The sequence below is a fragment of the Macaca mulatta genome, chromosome X, assembly GCF_049350105.2.
Source record: "Macaca mulatta isolate MMU2019108-1 chromosome X, T2T-MMU8v2.0, whole genome shotgun sequence".
NCBI classification, from domain to species: Eukaryota; Metazoa; Chordata; class Mammalia; order Primates; family Cercopithecidae; genus Macaca; species Macaca mulatta.
This window is the reverse complement of record NC_133426.1, coordinates 31219514-31233547: the sequence shown is the minus strand read 5'-3', so window position 1 is coordinate 31233547 and position 14034 is coordinate 31219514. Positions and strand designations below refer to the sequence as shown.

At 39.3% G+C, this 14034-nt stretch overlaps 1 protein-coding gene across 11 annotated transcripts in view; it reads left to right on the top strand.

Annotated features, from left to right (window-relative positions):
• The window catches only part of DMD (dystrophin), a 2157177-nt gene that overhangs the window by 1928352 nt on the left and 214791 nt on the right, over positions 1-14034 (top strand). The window lies entirely within an intron of this gene.

Below are 14034 nucleotides of genomic sequence, written 5' to 3'. Positions count from 1 at the left end.
ATTGAAATTAAAGCAAGAATGTTTTATTTATTTCTAAAAATATTTAGCTATTTGTTTTGAATTCTGAAGTAATACTAATATAGTATATAATGATAAAACACAGTTGATTTTCATGGTAAACATCAGCATCAGAATGCCAAGAGGAAGGTTTGTCTCCATTCATGTTTTATTACTCTGAGAATGGCATAACATTTTTTAAAGAGTCAGAAAATGGCTAGAAAAAGAGGAAGGGAGATTATTTCTTTAACTAGTTCCCTGGTCCCATGCTTTGGTGGTTAACAGTCAGTTTAACTCTAGAACCATAGAGAGTCTCCTGTCATTTTCCTGGTTACCCTGGGATTCCTCACACTAGCAGTAAGTTAGTGAATGAGATAAATATCCTGATAACTAGCTACATTAATCATGAAAATAATAAGTGTAGGAGTTGGAATTTTTAAAAAGTATCAAGCGCTCTGTGCTCTTAACACAGAGGAAGCATTTTGCATGCATTAAGCTATTTAATCCTCACACCAACCTCGTAAAATAAGGACTATTATTGTCTCCATTTCACAGAAGAGAAAACTGAGGCTAGAACAATTTACTAACATATTCAAGTTCATACTTGTAACTATTTTATTTTATTTTGTTTTATTTTTGAGATGGAGTCTGGCTCTGTTGCCCAGGCTGGAGTGCAGTGGCACAATCTCAGCTCACTGCAAGCTCCGCCTCCCGGGTTCATGCCATTCTCCTGCCTCAGCCTCCCAAGTAGCTGGGACTACAGGCGCCCGCCACCACGCCTGGCTAATTTTTGTGTTTTTAGTAGAGACGGGGTTTCACCGTGTTAGCCAGGATGATCTCGATCTCCTGACCTCATGATCCACCCGCCTCGGCCTCCCAAAGTGCTGGGATTACAGGCGTGAGCCACCGTGCCCGGCCCATACTTGTAAAATTTAGTTTAAAATAATCTCTCTTCCTCTTTTTCTAGCCATTTTCTGACTCTTTAAGGACTATTTCTGACTATTATGGATTATCAGCCTTAGAAAAGGGGTTCCAGACACCAGTGAATAGCAACCCACAAGTCTCAACTGCACAGACCAAAGAGGATGATAATCCCCATTAATCTTTGGATGTTAGTAGAGGCAGACGCTAGTAACAAATGGGAGAGACTTTGGCTGGAGGAAATTTTCTATTCTTTAATCTTTATGCTGTTTCCCCTCTCCCCTTCTCTCTCTACTCCTCTCTCTGTCAGCTGTATCCACAGTAATGCCACAATATAACTACCATACAAGAGTACAAAGCTTCTATTCTCATGCTTATGGGTCTACAGGTCAACTGTAGTTCAGGTGATCTGGGTGAAGCTTGACTGGAAAGCTCTACTTCATACTGTAGAATGCCTGGGTTTGCCTCTAGGTTGTGAGTTCAGTTTAGATGGTCTCTAAATATGTTGGGTTGTGAGCACAGACTAAAGGATCAGAAGCAACCTGGGGCATGTTCTCATGGCAGATTGCCAGTGCAACAAGCCTCTGTTCACATCATGTCTGTTAAAGCAAGTCACGTGGTCAAGCCAAGGTCAAGGAACCAGGAAGCCTACTGTGCTCACTGTGAGGCCATGGCTAAGGTATGCATGTTTAATTCTTTCACAACTGGGTGAAAAATGGGCCCCAAATTCAATCTCTCCTATACTCTTTTTGCTTTAATTGCTGTCCCAGCTTTAGTTCTTTCTCAGTCTTCTTGCTTTCTAATGGATGTACATCCCATTTATAGTCATTTGGTTTTTAATATCTGAGTTGCTCCCTACTGTCTCAGGTTTCAAATTTTACTTTCCTTGAAATTTCCCTGGTGCCTAATACAATACCTCTCACACAGAGAGCGTTCAGCAAATGGTGTTGACTGCCTGCCGTCTTTTAAAAGCACATCTGTAGAGACAGTAAAGGCACCTGGCGATACTGCATTGCCTTGTTCGTAACCTGACTTACGAACAGGTGGCCCAAAGACTGTAACCACCATTACCTGGAGGAAAGTTCTCTGGTAATGCAGTCAGCCAATTATGTTCGAATTTACTCAAAAATTCCTTGAGCATAAATTATTCTTGGCTCTATTTATGTAGGTACCTATCTTCCTATATCTAACCTTAGGAGGTTTGATTGCTTTCTTACTCTTCTAATAATCATCATGAGGTTTTTGAAGTTTTCTTTAAGTCGGTTTGAATGAGCTTTTTTTTTTTTTTTCCGTGAGTAATGCCACCCAACTTTGGCTATTAGATTTTGTGGGACTGTGCAGCCAGCAGCACTGGATATTAGGTATAGTTTTATCTCTGCAACTCAGTCAACTTGCCGAGAATTTTAGTATGAACTCTTGACTTCCCAGATCAAATGTGCGCCTGATACTCTAAATGACTTGGCAATCTACTGACAAATCCCATGGTGTGGTATTCTGTTCACCATGTGCAATGGTCTCAGAGCTCAGCGTTGTCTGTCTGACAGCTCATATAATATTTACAGGTTGTTATTCGTGAGGAATTTTAGTTAGCCATAAAGATTTTCACAGCTATGGCAGACATTCGAGGTCTCATTCATCACTCTTGTGACCTTCCTCTCTGGAATGTAGCCCATCTGTCTCTGCTGTTGAAATCTTTATGGAAAATCTGCCCATCTTTGAAAGTTTAGTAAGTGATCTTAAAGTTTTCATTGAATCTTTACTTTTGATATACAATATAGACATATAAAGCGCTATCCTTATTTTAATTTAATGTTTTGAAAAGTGTTAAATTTAACTTGGCCTTTCATTTAAATGACAGAAAACTTACTCTTGCTACAGGAACTGTATGCATCACATCAAAAGAAAATAGAAATCATACAGAAAAAAATTGGAATGGGAAAAATTACACATACATATATATATTCAACACTAATAACTACATGAAAGCTTAAATACTGTATTATAATCTTGATTATGACTTTAGGAAATGAAAAAGGTAGAAATACATTTTGCATATAATTTAACATTATAAAGAAACCCTAAGCAAATTCAGTAATGAAGTGAACTGAATAGGCTGAGTTACAGAGCACCAGAGAGGGATGACAACAATTGGATGTTACCCCTTTCCATTTACATTTTCCTCTTTGTATACACAACTTCTCAAATGCTTGCTTGCCCTCTATCTACTCCCTCCTTCAGCCTCTGTGATCACTAGTGTGAAATTGCTCTTTTAAGGTCACCAGTGATCATGGGATCAAATACATCTTCCTCTTCTACACCCTTAGTCCATCAGGCTCAAGAATTGTTTATACCTCACCAGCTAGGCTATTCTTGTGTTTCATCCCACTTTATTCTAGTTTCTGTATTATTTTTCTTTGACAGCAATTCCATTGCCACCACCATTAGGGGCATTTGCCAGGGTACATTCCCTCTTGTTTTCCTCCACTGGACCCATCTTTTTTTTTTTTTTTTGTACTTTTATAGCTTTCTTGGGGTATAATTGATATGCAAAAACATGCATATTTAATATATGTAATTTGGTAAGTTTGGACATACATATACACCCAAGATACTATTGCCACAATCAAACTAAAGATAATTAACATATCCATTACCTACAAAAGTTTTGTGTCCCTTTGCTTTTGTGTGTATCTGTGCATGGCAAGAACACAACATGAGATGGACCCTCTTTTTTTTTTGAGACGGAGTCTTGCTCTGTCGCCAGGCTGGAGTGCAGTGGCACAATCTCGGCTCACTGCAACCTGCATGTCCCAGGTTCAAGCGATTCTCCTGCCTCAGCCTCCCGAATAGCTGGGACTATAGGTGCGCACCACCACACCCAGCTAATTTTTGTATTTTTAGTAGGGACGGGGTTTCACCATGTCAGCCAGGATAGTCTCAATCTCTTGACCTCGTGATCCACCCACCTTGGCCTCCCAAAGTGCTGGGATTACAGGGGTGAGCCACCGCGCCCAGCTGAGATGGACCCTCCTAATCCCCTTAAGTTTTAAGTGCACAACTCAGTATTGTTAACTATAGACACTATGTTGTACAGCAGATCTCTAGAACTTACTCATCTTGCATAAGTGAAACTTTATACCCATTGAATAACAAGTTCTCATTTCCCCTGCCCCATCTTCTGGCAACCACTTTTCTATTTACTGCTTCTGTAAGGTTGACTATTTCAGATACTTCATATAAGTGGAGTCAGACAGCATTTATCCTTCTATGACTGACTTATTTCACTGAGCATGTCTGCAAGGCCCATCCACGTTGTCACCAATGGTAGGAACCTTGTTTTTTTAACGCTGAACAATATTCCATTGTATGAAAATGTGGTGTATACATACAGTTCTCTTTGTACAATCTTCCTTCCTTAAAGAGTCCAGCCGTTCTCATAGCATCTGCTATGATTCTAGTCCTTATGGTATTGTCCTTTGACTTGCATTTCAGTGAAAAGAACCAAACTTATGCTGATGCAAACACCTGTACACAAATGTTGATACCAGCTTTACTCATGATTGCCAAATGCTAATCAGTCTATGGGCCTCTGTTTTTCACTGCATAAAATATAAACTAATCTGTTTATCCTTCATGCTGATGAATGGTGGATGAATGGTCTAGCTAAGAATGAAAGATCTGTTGTATAGATGCCATTGATCTAGGAAGACAGAGATGTAGAAAGAAGTGCCGTAAGCCCAGGCAGTTAGATAGTATTCAAAGGCATTTCTCTCTGCCATACTTTATACTATATGTGCCACATTAACCGTAGTTAGGAGTGAATTCAAGGCTAAAGATAAATGCTGCCCAGGTGAGAGAGAAAGAATTGATTCCACAATTACCATCATTCAGACAACACATCATAGCTATGTGATTACAAACATTATTCGTGTGGTGATTAACATTTTGCAAAGCAATTTCATATTAATTTTCTCATTTTATCTCAACAACATTTTGGTGAGGGAGATATCATTGTTCCCATTTGGAATATAAGGAAAATAAGGCTTAGGCAGGAAAAAAGACTAGTTTAAGATCATGAAGTGATAGGGGAGTCAGGACTCAAAACTAGTTCTTCTGAATCTGTACTCTGACATTTTTCTGCTTTATCCAGCTGCCTCTCAAGATGCTGGATTGGGCTTTGAAATAGAAAGCCGACATCCTGAGTGCCTTTCTAAACTCTGAGTTTTACAGTCTATCAGGGGAAGAGGAGAGTGGGAGAGGAATGTTCCCAAATAATCTACTGTATCAAGCAGTATATCTAACTTGCCTTGAGAATTTTGCCAACTAAATGCTATTGACCTGCAGAAAATTGATTTTTCCCTTTACACTTATATCAATAAAGAGAGGCTTCTGATGCCATAAGGTAATTTATGTAAAATGTTTTTAAAACGTTCATAGCCTTTAATCAAGTAAATATACTTCTAGGAATTTTGCTTTAAAAAATTAACTAAAATATGTGCAAAGATTTATCTACAAAGATGTTCACTGTGGCCTTACTTATAACAGTGAAAAACTGGAAACAACTTATATGTTCCCAAAGAGGGAATTTCTTCAATAAATCATGGTAGATCCATAAGTGGGAATTTTTTAGCAATGAAAAATCTGTTGTAACCCAACAAGCCCACTCTTAAGCATTCACCTTAGAGAAATGAAAACTTACGCTGATGCAAACACCTGTACACAAATGTCGATACCAGCTTTATTCATGATTGCCAAATGCTAAAAGCAGCCTAAATGTCCTTAAACAGTTGAATGGATAAATAAGCTGTAGTACACCCATATAATGGCATACTACTTAGCAATGAAAAGAAACAAATTATTGATACAGCAATATGGATTATGCATTATGCTGAGTGAAATAAACCAGTCTCAGAAGGTTACATACTGTATTTATATGACATTCTGGAAAAGACAAAACTATATGAGCAGAGAACACGTCAGTAGTTGACAGGTGTTGGGGCTGGAGGAGGAGTTGACTACAAAAGGATACCATGAGGAAATTTTGGGGGTAAGGGAACTGTTTTGTCTCCTGATTGTGGTGGTCATCACATGAATCTGTACATGTGTTAAAAATCAGAACTATATACACAAAAGTGCTTTTTACCATATATACATTTTTAATTAACAAGTCAATTACAGAAGAATATATGAGCATGTAGAAAAATTGTTCACATTATATTTCCCATAATATATTTTGAGAGAAAAAAAGGCAGTGTAAAAACCTTTGTCTACAATATGATCTGAATCCCACAAAGTAAATATGTGTGTATGTGAAGTAACGTATATGAAAACGTTAACAAGTTATAGCTGATTGGTGGGAATACAGAGGGTTACAGGGAATTTGAATTTTCTTCTGAGTGATTTTCTACAACCATGATATTGTTTTTGTAGTCAAAAAGAAAAAGAAATATTATTGAAAATTAAAGAAAAAATTTTTAAAAATTAAAGAAGGGCCAGGCACTGTGGCTCACGCCTGTAATCCCAGTACTTTGGGAGGCCGAGGCAGGTGGATCACTAGGTCAAGAGATCAAGACCATCCTGGCCAACATGGTGAAACCCCATCTCTACTGAAAATATAAAACTTAGCTGGGTGTGGTGGCATGCACCTGTAGTCCCAGCTTCTCAGGAGGCTGAGGCAGGGGAATCACTTGAACCTGGGAGGCGGAGGTTGCAGTGAGCCGAGATTGCACCACTGCACTCCAGCCTAGCGACAGGAAGAATGAAAGGTATGATGTAAGGGATGGTGTCCAAGCTGAACCAAGAATCTTGTGATTAGTCATATGGTTTGCTAGTGAAAGTGGGATTGGGATATTTCGATTAGAAGCAGGCTTGGCTGCACCTAATTAAACAATGGCTTAAACAAGGGAGGGGTTTAATGTTTCTTGTATAGAAAATCCTAGATAAGCTGGAATGGTGACTCATTTTCATCAGGAAATCAAACTTATCATATCTTTCTTCTCAACCACTCTCTTAGTGTATGGCTTCTATAGCATAAGTTGTCAGAGCCCTGCCCATATGCCCTCTGGCATTCACCATGCCCACGAACACCAAGCCTAGACTTCCATCTACAAACACCTGCAACTCTGACTTTAGGCCTTTGCTGGCCACTGGGGCCTGCTCATCGGCACAAGGAGCAGACCAGAAATGCCAGGGATTTAATGACTACCCCCTCCATACTCCAGGAGCAGCCCTCAAGCAATAGTAGATAAATAACCCAGTTCCCTCATCCCTTGAGTGAGATAACTTTAAAGTGTGCTCTGCACTGAAGTGCCCAGCTGCTCCGAGCCCCAGGTGACCCCAGCAGCAATGCGTCCTTTATCAGCTTTCTTACCTTTCTGCCTTACTTCCCAACTCCTCTACCAGTGCTTTCTTGAATTGCCACCGAAACTACTTACACTCACCTTCTCTTTTTTTTTTTCGAGACGAGTCTCGCTCTGTCATCCAGGCTGGAGTGCAATGGCGCAATCTTGGCTCACTGCAACCTCGGCCTGCCAGGTTTAAGCGATTCTCCAGCCTCAGCCTCCCAAGTAGCTGGGACTACAGGCACGCACCACCGTGCCCAGCTAATTTTTGTATTTTTAGTAGAGACGGGTTTTTGCCATGTTGGCCAGGCTGGTTTTGAATTCCTGACCTCAAGTGATCCACCCACCTCTGCCTCCCAAAGTGCTGGGATTACAGGCGTGAGCCACCAAGCCCGGCCCCACTCACCTTCTTGTCTCATCTACTTCTGGGGGACTGCAACTAGATGGCTTCCATTCTCCTGATTACTATAGCTCTGCCCATCATCACATCTGTGTTCCAGGCAGGAAGAGGAATGGGCAAAGGGCAAAAGCTGCCTCTCCATCTGGTCAGTCACCTTTAAAGAACTTTCCCAGAAGCCTCACACAAATACCCACAGTTGACATGCATAGTCCTTGGGAACATTGCTGCATCCAACAGTTAGAAATTCTGTTACTAAAGAAGAAGGAGGCTCCGTATAATACAGGCAGCCTGTCTCTGTCACTGAGCACAGGGGTCTGAAAGGAAGGACAAATAAAACCATTAAGGTCACATAAGGAAGGACTGGGATAAAAAAGTGAGGAGGAGTCAGGATGTAAAGGGCCTTGAATACCAAAGGAAGGAATTCTAAATTTAGTTTATTAGCTTATATATATGAGTGGTTTAAAATTAGTTTATGAAATATAGAAGGTTTTTGAGTAAAAACAATGGGCTCCAAATAGTACTTTGGAGAAATTAATCTATTAGTGCTACACTGGATTAGCTGAGAAGCTAGGGAGAACCCGAAGACAGCTATGAGTCTATTGCCATAACAGCAGCATGAGAAGGTGTCTACACTTTGTCCCTCTACGTCCACTCTCCACACTTCCCTGCCTTGCCCTGGGCCTTGTGAGGTTGACCTGTGTGGGCTGCATGAATGGGATCCCCAGCCCTCCTAGCTTCAGGCTGGGCTCAGCCACTGGAGTACCATGGTGGGAGACGGTGGGAAATGGAGAATGACGTTGAAATGCTTATTCCCCTGACTCCCTCCCTGCCTACTTCCCTTGACCAAAGATCCTGTCACATGACCAAAGATCCTCTTTACCCTATGCACATGCTCAATGGCTCCCTTTTAAAAGTATTATCCCTTGTGATCTCCCTACTCTCTGCAAACACCTTTGTGAACAGCCCATCTACTGAAGTCTCCTCAGCTTTACCCAACTTGATTGTGCCATCCATTTCCTGCCAGGACCCTGACTGATACAGTCCCATTATAATATATGTTCTTGTGAAACCTGATCCCATTTGAATAATAAGGCCCTTAAGGGTGAGGGACATGTTTGGACTTCTTTCCCCAACCCACCCTTGCCTGCAAATACCTAGCATGGAGCTGAGCACATAATGTGTGTTCAGTAAATACCACTTTATTGATTTTAATGCTGGAATGGCAGATGTGCTCATTGAAAGATATCCTCAGAGACTAAAATTAAGAGCAAAGTAGCAGGAACTGTGTCTGTCTTACTTACTACAACAGTGTCAGAACTTTGCACAATGGGTAACACAAGGTGTTCAGTAACGAAATGTTACATAATGAGTTAAATGATGTTAGTTACCTTTTTTTTCATTGGGAACTGGGACTCTGTTTTTGTCTTCATCAGGTGAAAATAAGCCTCATCTTAGCTCTTTTGAAATTAGCGTCTCTGAAACTGATCAGATAATTTATTTGATACATTTAAAACAGGAGCTATGGTGGAGATTACAGATGCCAGGGAGGCAGTTTTTGACCAGAATAAAAGGAAGTTGTTTCTAATCATCACTAAAGCTACGGAAAATTCAAAAAAGCTGCACCATAATGTGATGGCAATAAAGTTGTTCAAGCAGCTCCTGGAAAATCATTTGGTGGAAATGATGTAGAGAGTAAATGTAGATATCAGACATAATGTAGCAAACTTGGACTAGATGCTATAATAATCCTTTTTAAGATTTATGTATTTACTTGGCTTTTTGGCAAAATATTTATTATCGGTTATGTACCACACGTGCTAAAATAGAGTGAAGTTCGAAGACTAAACAGACTTGGTTGTAATCCTGGTTGCCCTCTCTACTAGCTGCATGACCTGGATTAGTTTACTGAACGTTTCTGAGCCTCGGTTGCTTCATCTGTAATAATGGAATAGCATGATCTCACAGGGTGCTTGAGAGAATTACATCAGATAACATACAGTGCAAGGCACATAGTAGAAATACAATGTATTTGTTTTCTCCTTTATTTCCTGGATCATCCATCTCATTTCATCTTGAGTAATCAACCAAAATTAGGATCTAATTTATGACCTTACTAGCTCATTTGATCTCATGTGATCTAATGTGGTACTTCAACATCTGCAAAGTAAAAATGACAATACCTACCTCACAGGTCGTTATGAGTTTGAAATGAGCTAGTTTAGGTCATGTTTCAGGTACATGAGTTGTTTTCAATAACTCCTTGTTCCTTTCTCCTCCTGCCACCTTCCCCCTCACTTCCTCTAGATCAAGCATTCTTAATGAGTGTGATATTGCTCCCAAGGGGGTGAAAACTGTTTCCCGGATAAGGAAAAAAACTTACTATTTTTATGTGTGAAGCACAGATACACATAGTCCGTAAATAGACATACAGTACATCTGTAGTATTAAATTTTTATGAAGGATGAGACGACTAGAAAAAAAAATGTCTAAAAAGATTCCTAGGGTTTGGGGTACAGAGATAGTGGGGAAAAGATTCAGAGGCATTGCTCATTGCATCAATATGGAATGTATCCATAAGACCATTACCAGAATTTGAGTACTTCTGAGGAGCTAAGTGCCAGTGGCTAGTAGATCCTCCCTAATGCCTTTTGTTCAACCACAGAGGTGAGTTTTCCATTTTACCTCCAGTGATTGCTATATTGGTTATTTATCTAAACTGCCCCCACTTTTTTGACCCACCTATGTTATCGAACTCCAGATCCACCAAATATGAGAAAAGTAGCGAGATTAATGAATTTGTTTGGGTTGGAATTCCAGAAAGTGCTCTTTTGGCATGTCTTAAAATAACGTTAGCATTCTTTTTAATTTTCTGGTTAGGCCCCGTGCCGATTAAAATATGACTTAACACCAGGGTGCATCGCTTGGCACGTTCTGTTCATCATGCGTTTACAAATGGTTGAAATAAGAACTTCCCCTAAATAATGTGGCCTGTGCTTGTGATTTTCAAAACTACCTTGGGCACAATATTGAATCCTGTCACCTCAAGGAAGGAAAAGCATTTGAAGGTAGAATTGCTACCCTTTCTTGCTCTTAATAACATACTATATCTGTAACACAAAAGGAAATTCAGAGGTTGGTTTTGCAATAAATAAATGCATGTGTAGTTCGCTATTTAGATTCAATGGACAATACCCCATGATGCTGGTGCTGTATGATAATGGATGATTTGTACATTCAAGAATCTGAATCACAAAGCTGCCCTGGAATTACACATAGTGGTTATAGACACATCTGTAAAAGAAAATACCAAAGGACAACCCGGTGTCATATAAAAACTATTTGCCGATGAATTTGCTTTTGATGGGCTACTAAAAATGGACACATCAGGCATAAAAGATGTGTGTGTCTATTACGTAGGCTAGCTTTATGAAGAATGACAAGCTTCCACTGGTACACTGAGATAAGAAACAGCTGTTGTTGGCGTCAGTACTGCTACAAGAAATGAAAAAATTCTGTGGCACACTTATGAGCACTACCACATATTTGATCAACTTTTGAATAGATGGAAGACCAGAATCATCTGGCAGCCCCAAATGAAATTGCCAACAACCCTTAAGAATCTCTTGAGAAGGAGCACTGAACCCAATTCCATAGAACTATCATCCAATTGTGTGTTATTTCTAAAGCAAGTAGTTCCAGTGTGTGTGTATGTGGTTATGATGGAGCAGGGAAGGAATGAAGGGAGGCTGTTGTTATTTTCCTTTTTTTTTTTTTTTTTTTTTATCATGTCAAGGACATTTTTGAGTATACAATTGTAGGGTTTCAAACAATGACTGCAAACCAGTTGCTTAGGTGAATTTATAAACTGTGAATCAAAGGGGAAAAACATCTTTCAGGAAAAAAAAAATACACCGAATCTCACCATTGGACCTATTTGATGGCTACACGTAAGACCAAAGGCTTTTTAAAGGAAAATAAATGAACACTTAAGAACTGCAGTTACAAAAGCTTGAAATTTCATTTTGATCTAGAATTTATAATATTTTAAAAATTCTTTTAAAATATTTTCAGCTATTTAGTTCAAGCATATTCTGATAACTTCTCTGACATTTGATTGGAATTTTTCCCCTTTTAATGTAAACATATAAAGTCAATTCTAGATACCCTACGTAGGTCTTCCCATTAACTCAGCCAGGCAACACTGATTTTCCTCTGTCTCTTGCTGCTTGGCAGTTGTTTCTTTCAGACCGAAATCCCCTAAGCCAGGCCAGGCAGCCAGCAGCCCTCTCCAGCACACTTCTTTCTGAGAGACGCCTAAGAATAGTGTAGGAAATCCATAGTGATACTTCTGCTGTCAGAGGATGGTCTAGCATCCTCCAAATTAGAAAGAATTTCTGGACCACTAGAATGACTTAAAAAAAAAAAAAAAAAAAAAAAAACCTGGAAAGGTATAATAAGAGAAATTGTGAGGCCTCAGCCCATAGAGACCTTTAAGGAAAGAATAGCCATTCTTTTCTCATTTTAGGTATTCACAGGCTTGGCATTCACAGCTAGTGAGGGCTGGACCAAGAGCTCTCTGGAGTTCTCTTCTTCCTTTTATGATGCTGGCATTTTAAGAAGAAGGTACACTGAGCAGCCAGGAGCTATAATTTCTGACTCTCCATCATGTTTCCTGCTATAGAGGGCTAGCTTTTTAATATTTCCATAACAACAGACTTTGACCAGATAGGTCAGGAAGTCTAGCCCACGTTTTGTTTGTTTGTTTGTTCTTCAGATGGAGTTTCGCTCTTGTCACCCAGGCTGGAGTGCAGTGGTGCGATCTCAGCTCACTGCATCCTTTGCCTCCTGGGTTCAAGCGATTTTCCTGCTTCAGTCTCCTGAGTAACTGAGATTACAGGCGCCTGCCACCATGCCCGTTTTTTTTTTTTTTTTTTTTTGTATTTTTAGTAGAGATGGGGTTTTGTCATGTTGGCCAGGCTGGTCTCAAACTCCCGACCTCAGGTGATCTGCCTGCCTCAGCCTCCCAAAGTGTTGGGATTACAGGTGTGAGCCACCACGCCTGGCCTTAGCCCATAATTTTAAATCAGATCTTATTTACTCTGTGAACTTGTTTGGACAGGAGAGCTGTATCCTACAGAAGAAAAAAGGAAAAGAGGAGAGTTGGGAAGAGAATGAAAAAGGCAAAGATGGAAAGGGAAGCAGGGAAGGCAGGAGGAAGGGAAAATAAAGGAACAGAGAAAGAAGGACAGAGAGAAATTGAAAGTCGGGGACTACTTCGAAACAGCAGCTAAATGTCTTTTTTCTCCATATTAAAAATTTCCATCTGCCAAAATGAAAAAGCATAATTAGCAGCCAAATACAAATCCATTTCCTATATTGTTTAAATGACATATTTCCAAGGTACAAAACAGCATGTCTGGTTAAAGGTTGGGTGATTTGATCCCTCTATTACTCTATATAAAACAAAGAAGCTGGAGTTTCATTACCCTTAAATTGTCTGGCAGTAGGTGAAGTTAACTTTTATTAGAAGCTGTTCTTTCATATTATACAGTGTAGTCAAGGATATATTAGCTTTGACGTTTTCTTACATCTCAATACACTGCGGAGTGAATGTACTGTGAGACTAATTTAAAAGGGAGTTTTTCATAAGAGGAAATAATGGTCAGCATCAGCTGTGCTTCAAATTATTAGCAGAATGAAAATTCAGGGAAAAAAGTATAGACACATAAAATTGCTAGATGTTAATAAGAATGCTGCTTTTATTTCTGTTTCTGATAATAGTCTGTGTTTCTTAAAGCTCCAGTGTCTTAAAACTATATTCAGGAGGAAGATTATGTTGTTGAGGAAACGTTATAGTGCCTCCTCAACAAGATTATTTTGTCTTAAAGAAAGAAAAAAAAATCAGATCAAACAGTATATAAAATATATTTGTAGAGGTTCAGCTTTAGGGAAGAAATCCTACAACTTAAGTCTGAAAAAAAAAAAACTGCAAAGATCATTCGTTTGACCAATACACAGTGAAGTCATAATAAAACAAATTCCTAGTATGTGAAATGAAATTTCACCTAGAGGATTCATCACTCATAACAAAAGTCTTCTTATTACACTCTGATATCAGTAACCATTCCCTCTTTTGGTCACCTTTTCTAATAAGATCACACTGGTCAGCTGACATTTTGAGGCCCCAAATTAAGAATCTATTTGGTAAGTGAATTTGGATTCTCTTTAAACCAATAAAGATAAAAACAAGCATATCAGAGGGATAAGCATATTACTTTAGCTTCAATAACTTAGAATGTAAATATATCACACAGGGATATTTCAGCTACTGAAATAATAAAATCCAGTCAATCAAATAGTAAAAAATATTGAGAA